The sequence below is a fragment of the Saccopteryx leptura genome, chromosome 1, assembly GCF_036850995.1.
Source record: "Saccopteryx leptura isolate mSacLep1 chromosome 1, mSacLep1_pri_phased_curated, whole genome shotgun sequence".
NCBI lineage: Eukaryota > Metazoa > Chordata > Mammalia > Chiroptera > Emballonuridae > Saccopteryx > Saccopteryx leptura.
Window position 1 is genome coordinate 114,199,957 of NC_089503.1, and position 13,131 is coordinate 114,213,087.

General features: G+C 34.3%; 1 protein-coding gene across 1 annotated transcript in view; it reads left to right on the forward strand.

Annotated features, from left to right (window-relative positions):
* Window positions 1-3,419: 3,419 nt before the first annotated feature.
* The window catches only part of LOC136399139 (cadherin-10), a 157,564-nt gene continuing 147,852 nt past the window's right edge, over window positions 3,420-13,131 (forward strand). The window contains exon 1 of the mRNA XM_066374031.1: window positions 3,420-3,763. The gene's annotated coding sequence lies outside the window, so the exon portion shown is untranslated. The remainder of the gene's footprint in view (window positions 3,764-13,131) is intronic.

Genomic DNA, 13,131 nt, shown 5'->3' on the forward strand with positions numbered 1-13,131 from the left:
ATTTTAGGCAAAATAATAATAATAATAATTATTATTATTATTTCATTTTGAATGGTAGCTGGCAGTTTACAACATGAATAGACAGAGAAAGACTGGATGAATATCAAGAGCACGTCAGCCTCAGAATCACACATCCATTGCTGTGGTCCCAACAGCTGCCAATACTGCCCCAGATAAGGGTGACCGCAAAACCAGACTTCCTCAGCTCTGCTGGCCAGATCAATGCCTTCCACCTTGCCTTTCTCCTTATTTAACTTAATTTCTAATTCAAGGATGATGAGGACATCTTAAAAATTGGAACATGAATCCCTCCCTACTCCCACCCTGAGCACTCACTGCCAGGGGAATGTAATTTTTAATTTTCCAGTCTGTACAGCTCAGTAAGGCAGACTAGAAGAAGATTAGGAAAAAATGTTGAGTCAAACAAGCTATGCCTAATTATTTTTCTGCTAGTGTATTTTTGGAGAGTGAAGCAGTGTAGACTTTCTGTACTCTCCTCCTCTAGCCCAAGAGAAAAAAAAACAACTATGTTTAACTTCTTATTATAGTGGAAATTGTGATTATCTGTAATGTCACTAAAAGGATGCCAGGAAAGTGTGGATGGGAAGCTATTGTTTTAAAGCAAGTATGCAGCTCTTTAGGAAGTGACACGGATTGTTGCTTACTGTTTAGCAACAGCATGATATTTTTAGGCATGTAATTCCATGAGAAATGGAAGGTTGTTTCATTTAACTGATTTTAACCAAATGGGGTCTTTTACTTTTGCAATGAAGGACATCAGACATCAGAGGTTCCCATCATAATGATAAAATGCTCTTTAGTTTCTTGCGTATTTTAAGATTATAGCAAAACATTTTCTGTTCAAACTCACATTTAGTTTCAAAAGTATAGAAATACATTTTTTAAAAGTTTTCATCAGCTTTACTTGCTTACAGTGTACATGTAACCTTCCCTCACACCGAGGGACAATTCTGTGAGGCACTGACCCACTCACCCTACACCTCTAGAGCGTACAGTTCGTTTTCCTGACTTTTCATGGGCTACTGTTTTCTACCATTGGTGACTACAGGGAAGCTTGATCTAATTCACAGGACTACTTTACATAAAATTTCCAGAAAAAAAAAAACAAAATAAATGAAAAAAAAAAGGCAGAATCTCAAGTTAACCCATTTATGGAATGAAATAAATTTAAAAAGTGATATATTTTAATTTCTAAAACTCATCATGAGATTTTAATTTTTAGCCAATGGTATCTTATTTATTTTAACTTTTATTACTAAAGTTTATATTCAATAAGCTAACACATGAGTCCCACTTTTACAAGAGGGCATTAAGGAAAATTTGATATTTTAATAGACGCATTGTACATTCCTTCTCTCTCTCTCTCCCTCTTCCCCAGTTCTTATATCTCTGTCTGCATCTCCTGAACTTTAGAATTCATGGATGCTTTGTTTATGATTTAATAAATACATTTTATGTGATCATGAAATAGAAAATGCAGTAACTACAACACCATTGTTTCATACTTTAAAGTTTTAACATATTATTAAAATTATTTTCATGCAAAACATTCTCTAAAATAATAACAAAATTTTAATTTTAGACAGGAACAGGCCCTGGCCAATTAAATCAGTTAGTTAAGAGCCTCATCCTGAAACAACAAGGTTGCAGGTTTGATTCTCAGTTAGTTTGGGAAGCAACCAAAAAATGCATGACTGAGTGGAACAACAAGTGCTTCCCTTTCCCTTACCTTCTCTGTCCCTTTCTCTCCCTGTCTCTCTAAAAGTCAATAAATATTAAGCATTGTCCTAGAGCATAGAGGTCTGGGGTTCGATTCCCCAGGTTAGGGCACATATAGGAGCAGCTCGATGTTCCTGTCTCTCACTGAAAAAAAATCAAAGCCCAAACAAACAAACAAATAAATAAAATAGAAAAGAACAAAATTTTGGTTTTTTCCCCCTTAAAAAAAACATAAAATATACTATTCTATGACAGCTCTGACCGCACTGCAGTTCTTTGTACCCAATTCTGTCACCCCCTTCTATCCTAGTCAAAGATTTTAGCTGGGCAAATAGCTTCCAGAGTAAATCCTGCATTTCCAGCCCCCCCTTGCAATAATTTGTGGCTGTCTCTCATTTCCAGACAATGAAATCCTAGCAGCTTTCAATGGAAAGGAGCGTTCTTCATTTCACTCCTCTTTCTAGAAAGCAGATGTAAGGGTGATCTCTCTTGGTCCATCTAAATGCCAACTCCTTAGGTATTTAGATTCCTTCCTTTCCCATTGTGCTGATTATATAAGGGACCTACAGATGTTAAAATAATCTTACGTGCCCCAGAGGCAGTATACATTTCAGAGACAGTACTAAACTGCAATTATAAATATATATTATGTATTTATAGAAATATAAACGATCATTATAGTTTTAACTGTCGCTAGTTTCCTTGCTTAAGCAAGTCATTTAACATTTCTGAGCAGTATTATCTATTTTTTTTTTAAAGTTATGGCTGGACAAGATTATCTTCATAAATCATTGACCAGCTTTAAAATTATTTTATAATTTATTTTATAGAGGTTTTTATAATTTATTTACCTAAAAATGGTATCTACATGTAGCCAGAGAAATATAAGATGTTCATTATTTCATGGAGCTCTACTGACATCCTTTGGTAAGGTTTTGATTATTTCCAACTTGATGTAGAGATAGAGAAATAGGGAAAAGGGCAGTTAGATGGTTGTTAAGTAAATAGAACCACGCACACATTTGGGCATGAAATTCAAATTTCTGAGAAATAAAAAGTTAAAAGAAAAAACAAAACAAGGCAATTGTGTCAAATTCAAAGTTTAAATATTTTAATAGCATTAATTGCATATTCAAGTTATGAATAAAATATTTTCATCTGTATGACATAAAAATGCAGAGCAGATAAAATTAAGCAGACAAGACTAGCTCACGGGCATTAAAAAGACGAGTAAGGTATGTCGTCGTATGACAAGCAACAAAAAAATAAGGTATTTGGAGAATCAAGAAAGGAAAGTTCACTGAAAGCTTAAAAAAAATGCATATACCGCAACAAAAATCACTTTTGTACCGTGTCAGGTCTGGTTGCAATTTGACTTGGCACCCCGTTAATATTTGTATTTCAATAGTCGGGCGTAGGGATGGTGCAGGAATATATATGTCAGAAGAAGAAGGAGTATCTATTTAAAAAGAATTGCAAGAAGCAGTCCAGTTCCTGAGATTGTATTACGGACACAGCCGGATTAGATTGGGCTGATTACCTTAGCCTTGAAACAGAGAGTCTTTCTGCCCTGCGGGGGAGGGGACGCCTTTCATCCAAAGCCCTCCTCTCGGATGCGCCCTCCCCTCGCATTCACTTGCAAATCGCTGTGTGCTAGCGAAAGCCAGCACTTCCCCAGTCTCCAACCTTCCCATGGCGAGTGCTGCAGCTCTATCAGCAGAACCTTTCTCTCCGTGTGAGGAAGGGCTTCCCCCCCAACCTTTCCCAGTTTTTTTTTTCCTCTCTTAATCAGGAGCACTGAATGAAAGCCAATCAGAGAGAGCTCCCCCCACCACCCCGTTTTCTTCGGTACCCTGCCGTCCAGAGTTAAAAGTGATGCTGAGAGAAAGCTTGAGTTAGATTGAAGTAGAATCAGTGATAGAAAATAACTGCCGAAAACAAACAAAAAAGGGACATAGTGACAATTTCTCCAGGGTTATTTTGGCTGGAACCAACTTCCGTTATCCAGAAGCTGATAAAAAAGGTAGGAAGACTTCATCTCTCTCTGTTTGTTTTTTTTTTAAACTCCCTTACGGTCTTTATTTCCTTTCCCTGGGGGAAAAATGTTTGCTTTTAAGTTGTATTTGGCATGATTTCCAAATGATCACCTTTAATACATAAATAAATTAATAAGCAAAAAACTATACATATATTGGATTCTGGAAACAGCTGCTTTGAATATCTATAGAGGTATGTAAAACTGGATAAATTATATATTGTGCTCAACGGTGGGTATTGATATTAGAGTTTGTAAATTTATTTACTCTGAACAAATGCTAAAAATATATTGGGGAGTGAAATTTGGCATGGTCATATTTGTTCTTTATTTTGAAAATCAGTTCAAGAGAACGTTGTTACTGTGAAGTCAAGCATCATCTAACATTACTTTGCATTGCATATGAATGGATTCACTCTGCACTTATTCATAATCATAGTTCATTGTATATTTAATATAAAGAGAAATGACAAGCAGAAGACAGATTATTTGAAACAGTCAATGGTCACTAAGCATCTACATAAATAAAATAGATTGGCATTTATCAGAATGGAATAAGGCATCATTCCCATATTCACATTTTTATGTCTGAGTCAGAAGTATGAGGGGGGCAAGATGAAGAGGGAAGATTAGATGCATGTAGTCAGCAGTTGCAGCATTTATTGTCTCTGCTGCAATAAAATCCATATTTTATGTGGTGTTAAATTAATGCAGCACATTGCAAGTCTAAATGCATGTTCCCAACAAGTAACTATTGATAGCACTGTAAGTATGGTCAAAAGCAGTAGTCTAAAAGTGTTTTTATGCCCCTGCAATAAAAATCTACCATCTCCTTATTGTTAAAAAGGGGGGTCTACAGGTGCAATCAAAGACAAACATCATTTAGAGTGACCTCTCATCTCTTGCTTCCAAAAAACAGATCTATTTCCTATAATTGTGGTTCTTCATTCCAGTAAAAGCTTCTGTTATCCAAAACTATACATCCATTACTCTCATCTGTTTGGAGATGTATTATTTTTGTTCCTTTCTTGTTTGTTGTTTTTCTTTTTGAAGGACCTGTATTAAAAATAATCTGTCCTCTGATGCCTACGAGTGTTATACTTAAATGCATATGATAGTTGACTTTCTCCCTCCACACCATCTCCCTCTCTATGCTTCCTTAAAATGTTGCTACAAGAGTGTCTCTGTGGTGAATAACACTTGGCACGAGTGTGTTCATTTTTTAGGTCTGGTATGGTGAAGATTTTTAATTAGTAGAACTTTCATGAAAACATTATGTCTTTGACAAGAGCTCCTGGTTCATTTTTAGTTAAAGTGATGAAGAAAGAAGGAAAAGGTTGTGTTATAAAGAAATAGGTAAAGGATAAGTTGCGTAGCAGATAATCTGCCTCGCTCTCCTTCCCTGCAATGTAGTAATGAGGTATATATGTATTCAATGTGTAATGTAGAAGGAAATAGTGGTTTATGGGGCTGGGGAGGGTGAAGGGATTGGAGAGTGCACAGATATAAGCAGAGAGTCTCTGTGGCTTGGGAACACATCAAACACAAATCCATTCTGGTGATAAAAACATAAAAAAAAAGCTTTTTTCATTTGCTTTTACTTTTTATTCTTGTGTTTTAAAAGTGTGAGTCAGTGTCTGTTTTCACTAAATCTGATACTTCTTTGGTTTCAATTACTTTTTGCTAACAAATTGACTTCCCTGGAGAATGCTTATGCCTTTCCTGACTCTAATGAAAGAATAGAATTTCATTCACTTAGATGTCATGGAAATGGAAAAGGAAACACACACACACACACACACACACACACACACACACACACGAAAATAGGAAAGCAGCATATGATCTGTATGACACTTACATGCGTATGTGTATGTTTTGAGATCTATGGTATACTTTCTTGGTACCTGATCCATGCTTCAGGTGATATTTTTAGATGTTTATAAAAATTAGCTACTTATTGATATAGACAGTAATATATAGGTATTCAGTTTGATACTCCACTGTAAAATCTTTACTTACATTCAGGTTTTCTTTTAAAAAAGGATAGAAAATTGATTTTCTATCTACAGAGATATACATTTCTGGCACATTAAGAAAGTTAGCATAATCTGAAGGAGGCATTTTGTTGTTGTTGTTGATGAAAAAGAGAATATTTGAAATTGAAAAGGTCCATTCCAAAATATGGGAACCCTGTTCAGACTCTGGGAACATTTCTGGATCTTCACTTATTTTTCCATATAAACAAGTAACTAGGACAGAGTATATATTGTCTGTGGGATTTCTGAACGTATGACTTATTTCCTCTGTTTTTTAACCTACTTTGCAGCAAGTGATAACCCCATGAGCTGGAACATGTCATTTTTATACCAATTCACTCCGCTAGGCTGCAGCAAAGGAACAGCATTGGCTTCAATGATGCTGATTCAGCTGCAAAGTGAACCATATTTTTGTTAAATGTTATTATCAGTAGTGTTGCATAGTAAGCAATAAGTACAAGTCACCATGTAAACTCAACTACCTCTGATCTAGCCCTTGGGTTTCAAAAACATTAGCCATAATGTATGCTTATTTTTACTATGCAAATTATCTTCTAAGACTGTTGCCACATTACAAGTGCTTGTGATGCACTGAAACAAGGTAACAAAGTATAAGCAGAAAAATAAAATTATTTATACCATTCATAAGTAACTTTATGCAAACATTGAATCTCCAAATGTCAGATCTATGTTTGAAAACTCTACTTTTGATTAAACTAGAATATTATCTAGACAGGGTTTCAGAACAGTCATTTTACTAACCATATTATATTTAACAGTTATGTTTGAAATAGATTGGAGCTGAAAATCAAATAGCAAGAAAGGTGCTCTCATACTTGTTAGACATGTACTGAGCCATGGTGACATTGAAGAAGCATTGTACTGTGTATATGGACCCTATTATGAATATTACAATAAATGAATCAGAGTTTGAGGAATAGCATTATGAAGGTATGTTTGAGGAATGAAAGTTAAAATAGGTTAACCTGTTTTCCTTTACTTGATACTTTGTTTAAACCAATGAGTTCATCAAGGAAATTTAATTTTGTTGTAATTATAATAAACTGAAATATGCAGATAGGAAAAAAAATATCCTGTATTTAAACATTTAAACATCTGTCCTCTTTTTCTAAAACATTTAGATTAGGTCCTCAGAGTACTATTATTAACATTTTCTGCTTTTACCGCCAATAAGTTCAACACTCAATATTACAGAATTTTATCATGCATAAGAACTGCAAAATTTCAGATAGTCAACAGCAGTGCCTGTTTTCTGAGACAATATCAGCTCAGTCACCTCTGGTTTTCACTTCCTTCTTGCCCTACATAACAGCATTCTCACCTCACTTGACATTGTAGTGTGAGACCTTGAGCTCTTTTAAAATCCATTTGTATTGTCTTTTGTGAGGCTGTCTAAAGCATATGAGGCCGTTTTTGCCTTTGCCTTGCCTTCTTTGTCACTACTCAGTCCAACTCACTCAAGATGCAAACATTGTAAAAAGTCACGTCTATCACATTAAGGTTGTAGACTTCTGGGAATGCATTATCCTTAATGTAATATTCATATTGATCCATGAAAATAATCAGATGGTTTTAAAACAAATGTTTTGATGTAACTTTTGCTTAAGTCAATGAAACTTCTCACAAAAGTATCCTGATTTTTTTTTTTAATGAATGAATGTGCTTTGTTCTCACCGATATCTTTTCACTTTTATTTCTCTCTTGAAATGTGAATGATGGTCTATATAACATTACCATATTGGTGGTTGATTTAAAGAAAGGTAAAGCTGAACATTAAGTAAGAATGAATGAGATGAAATTATATTTTACCTTACTTTAGGAAATGAATATAACATGCTTTAAAAATAATGACTGCCTGTGGAAGGTTGAAATGCCTTCATATGAACAATCCCCTGAAGTAGAGGGGATACATGTCTTTAGAGACTTTGCCAGTATCATTATAAAGTAGTTTACCAAATCATGTGATCTCAATTTTAAACCTTCTTCTCTTTTTTTTAAAAAATGGCCTTGATTCTAAATACTGTACATGAGACAGAAAGGTAAATTAATGTTAAATCACATTTTGAGTTTCAGAACAGAATTAAGCTATAGGCTATAAGGTATCATTGCTTCACAATAGGAAATTTATCATTAAATAACAAGTCTGAACACTTTATAGCCCAGCTGGCCCCCCTCCCTCTCTCTCTCTCTCACTTTCTCTCCCTGTCTCTTTCCCTGTCCAACCTCCCACCCTCTTTTCCCTTTTCTCTCTCCCTCCCTTACTTCACCTCCTCTCATTGATGACTATTACAAAAGTCCTTGAATGAGTATCCCATGTACTTTTTTATATTACCCTATACAAAGTAATATTTCTGTAAATCTTGTGATATTTCAACCAGTATTCTATCTTCTGCTACATTATACATTGGATTCATTACATTATACTTTGCATTATAAGCATGAAGTATATAATTGTTCAGTTGGCTAAATCATGTCCTTTAATATGAAAGCAATTCTCATAGATAACACCTAGGCTTTTAAGGATTTGAAATTGACACCAATGTAGTTTATTGCCCTAGTAAGCAATAATGGGAACTTCAGCATTTGTATTGAAATGATTTCTCCAAAGTATTAGGATGTATAATGCATAGACAGGAGTTATTATACTCAACACATCAGTTATTGATTGGAAATCTTTGTTGATTTACTGTAACAGAGAATATTGAAATAGTTTGATAGAACTCTCATTTTAAAAATAAATTAAACGTAAATTGTATGTTTCTAAAAGCAATTTTTGATTAGGCATCTTGATTCTTCTTTGTTGAAGATATAAATATTACCAGTTTGCAACCTAAAAATATAAACTGATATATAATAAGCAAATGTCTATTCTAGATACTGCAGAGTAAAAAACAAAACAAAATAAACAAAAACAAAAAAAAAACCCTACCATTTTTTTCTCTTAGTTTAAGTTGAAACATGGGGAAGCATAAACAGTAGTTGTAATCAAGTTAAGTAGAACGTTTGGGAAATTAAAATAATTAATAAACTAAATAAAGTTAATGTTTTAACATGTGTTATTCTGGTAATTCTTTGCCATGTTCACATAGCACATATAAATACAAAAATTAAAGCTGTGCCTGACCTGTGGTGGCGCAGTGGATAAAATGTCGACCTGGAAATGCTGAGGTCGCCGGTTCAAAACCCTGGGCTTGCCTGGTCAAGGCACATATGGGAGTTGATGCTTCTAGCTCCTCCCCACCTTCTCTCTCTGTCTCTCTCTCCTCTCTCTCTCTCCCTTTCTCTCTCCTCTCTAAAATGAATAAATAAAATTAAAAAAAAAACCCAGAAAAAAAAAATTAAAGCTGAAATTTGGCATGGTTATAGAAATAAATCAAAGGTAATCAATGTATTTGCCTAGGTGATTAAGTATACATTTTGCATATGCTAATATCACACAGTTTAAAAATGTGACTGATACTCCTTTTTCATGTATCTCTACTCCCAAGAAAATCAGGTTAAACTAACTTCATTTGAAAACCATGATAACTTCTGGGATTTTAGAAAAGTCATGAATGCTTTTATATTTCTTGAATCAGACTTCAAATTTAGGTGAAGCACCATAATATTTCTGGATTATTTCACCTCTAAGTATCAGCTTTAAATTAACAGCCTCATATTTAGGCATATTTGAAAAATATTTGAACTGAGGGCCTTTAATGGTTTTGTGTTTACCATGTGCATCTTCCACATATAAGTCTATTCCTTAATTATTTTATTAGAAATATTTGATTTGAATAAACCAAAATATTTTACTGTCTTTCATTGGTTTAAATCTATTGCTAATGAAATAAAAAATATGAATTGTGTATTCATATAACAATAGTGTGATTTGTTAGCTTACTCAATAACAGAGAAAAGAAATCATTGGAATATGTCAACTTATTTAATTAAATAAGTAGAAACTGAGTCTACACTAACTAACCATTAGCCAAGTCAATTATAACATTTTCTTCTTCTTTTATTTATTTATTTATTTGAGTTCTTCATATAGAATTATAAGTTGGGGCTTATTCCTGCTCTGTAGTCTTGAACTGTATTTTATCACTAGCGTGATTTTTATATATGTAGTCTCTGGACAGTGAAATCCCCCAACTTGATGAACAAGAGTGTGATAGTTACCCGAGGTGAGAGGATGGGGGGGTTAGGGGGAAGGAAAAAGAGGGAGGGGGTGGGGAAGGGGAGGGGCTCAAAGAAAACCAGATAGAAAGTGACAGAAGACAATTTGACTTTGGGTGAGGGGTATGCAACATGATCAAATGTCAAAATAATCTGGAGATGTTTTCTCTGAACATATGTACCCTGATTTATCAATGTCACCCCATTAAAATTAATAATATTGTTAATAATAAAAAAGTCCCCCAACTTGAACATTTTTCTGTCAGCATCTAGTTCCTGGACTTGAATAAAAGCCTTTCTTTATTAACAGGAACCTATGGAAAGTCTTTCTTTCTCCACTCCCTTCACCAAGGCATTACACTTTAGATTTGTTCAAAGTTGAATGCTAAGTACAGACATGTATTGGGAGCACTTGTCTCTTTCACTTCTTTGTCTTTTTTCCCCACTGGAAAGAAGGGCGGTGATTTTCTATAGAATTTTGATTCTAAAAAAATGTTGTTTTTGTCTACCTACTGAAACAGAGCTTTCTGGATCCATGCAATAAGAAACATTATAAAATAAGAACTCTACCTTTTTCTAAGAATCTCTTTTAGCTATTTGCCTTTTTAAGATGTATGTCCCAGTTTTTCAACATTTAATAACTAGGTTGTTCTACATAATTTTAAAAATTAATTTGTTAAACTTCACTCTCTTGGGAATAGATATAAGTTATTTATTTTCAGTAGAAAAAAATTACAGGGAAAATTAAATATTCCTAAAATCTAAGTTAAGAGAAATAATTCCTTTAAGGAACTTTCGTCTCAGAGTTGTAGCCTTCACCATAGCATATAAAATCTGAACAAAATGAGAGAAAAGCATGTTTGTTTGTTTGTTTTTTAGTACAAAGACATGTCAGTGTTAGGTGTTCAACCTCTGCTGAGTATCTTGTCCAGTGTAGAAGTGAAGAGATGGCATTCAAAATCTTGTCATCAGAGCAAAGATATTAGCTCACTTCACTTTATTCACAAGAACTACTGGATCAAACCCATTTCTAAGTAGGTCAAAGATGAAAAAAAGTGGGTTAGAAGAGCCTTGTTTTTTCTAGAAGCAAACTAAGATGTTTTATAAACTCACTGTTCTCAAAACATCCTTATGGAAAATTTTAATTTTTAATAGTGCTGACAGATTATCTACAATGATAGGGAAATTTTATAATTATTAATTTAACTATCTTTTGATTTTAAGCTATTATGTGTTGCTATTTATTGTTTTTCATGTGTCATATTTTGTGTGTGTGTGTGTGTGTGTGTGTGTGTGTGTGTGACAGAGAGAGACAGAGAGAGGGACAGATAGGAACAGTCAGACTGGAAGGGAGAGAGATGAGAAGTATCAATTCTTCATTGTGGCACCTTAGTTGTTCATTGATTGCTTTCTCATATATGCCTTGACGGGGGGCGGGGGGAGCTACAGCAGAGCGAATGACCCCTTGCTCAAGCCAGCAGCCCTGGATTCAAGCCAGTAGCCTTAGGCTTCAAGCCAGTGACCTTTGGGCTCAAGCCAGTGACCATGGACTCTTGTCTATGATCCCATGCCAACGACCCTGCGCTCAAGCTGGTTATCCCATGCTCAAGCCAAATGAGCCTGTGCTCAAGCCAGAGACCTCGAGGATTTGAACCTGAGTCCTCTGTGTCCCAGTCCAGTTCTCTCTCCACTGTGCCACCGCCTGGTCAGACTCATATTTTTCTTCATAAATTATATGACTTTAAATCTGAATAGTAACCTGCTCATTTTTCCTTTGCCTCTAATTAATTTCATTTATTTTGGGTAAGTTATATAAACCATTTCTTTAGTGCCACACCCAGAGAAATAAGGATGCATCCAATACAAATTTGTATATGAGGAGAAGTGGTTCTAATGTGAAATAATAACTATTAAATACTAGATGATATGATTTATAATAAAATACCAATACACTTTTAAATGTTTTAATTTTCATAGAATAATATTAAAGTCGATAAAAGAATATCATAAGGTAAACACCTAAATTCTCCATATTAAACAGTCGTCAGTTTTGCTTTTATATAAAGTACTATTATATAAAGTACTGAATAAACCTCTCAGTATATTTTTTATTCATTCTTTCATTTCATCATTCGCCATGTATTCTTTAAGGCCTACCATAAACCAGGCACTATGCAAGTGTCATGAGATATACACAGAGAGAGAGAAAAACAAAACCTGTGTTACAGTGAGATGTTAAATGAATAATCACACGACCATTTTTGTTTTGCCTAATGTAAGAAGTATGAGAATTAGGTACTTTGAGAATGAATAACAGGGCACTGATTTCACCTATTTTTTGAAAGTTACATTATTGTATTCACAGCCACATGACATCTTTCAAAAAAATATCAAAATAAGTTAGCGGATGAATTCAAGACACATTTTGTGTAGCCTCAGGTTTGTTCAGTGAAGACCTGAGAGTAAATTCAGCTTCAGTTTGGAGCAGCTATCTTGGTTGGTGATTTACATTCACTTTATTTACATTTGCAATAGCCAACTGCCATCTTGAGGCAAGGACCCAAATTTGATACTAATGTTTCTATTCCTGACAAGAAGCCTAAATAAAAAGTATATATCTGTAGACCAAGTCAACCCCCAAATAACATTTCTGAAAATTCTTCTAAAAAGAAGCTTCCACATCCCACAAGCAATTAAGACAGTCACTCCAAAGAAGCCATTGAGTTTCAAACTTGGTCACTCTGAAAAAGTTGCTACCAAGCTATGATCTATTTTTGTGAGGACACCTGTTTAACATCACGCAATGAAACTGCCTTTCTTATAATGGCAAGATTGCCTTTCATAGAATTTCTTTGATGGATAAAAGCATGGACTATGGTACCAAGCTGTTAGGGTTTAAATTCTATGTCACTTACCATATGTTTAATATTATGTTTAATATTTAATATTATTAGTTTTATCTATAAAATAGATTAATAATTTTACTTACATAACAGTGCAATTATCATAAGAATCTAACAGCAAATTAAACTCACGAGCAAAATAGAAGCAGACATGGATACATGAAACAGACTGATAGCTGTCAGGGTAGGGAGTTGGGTGACTGGATGACAGAAGGTGAAGGAATTAAGCAAAAAA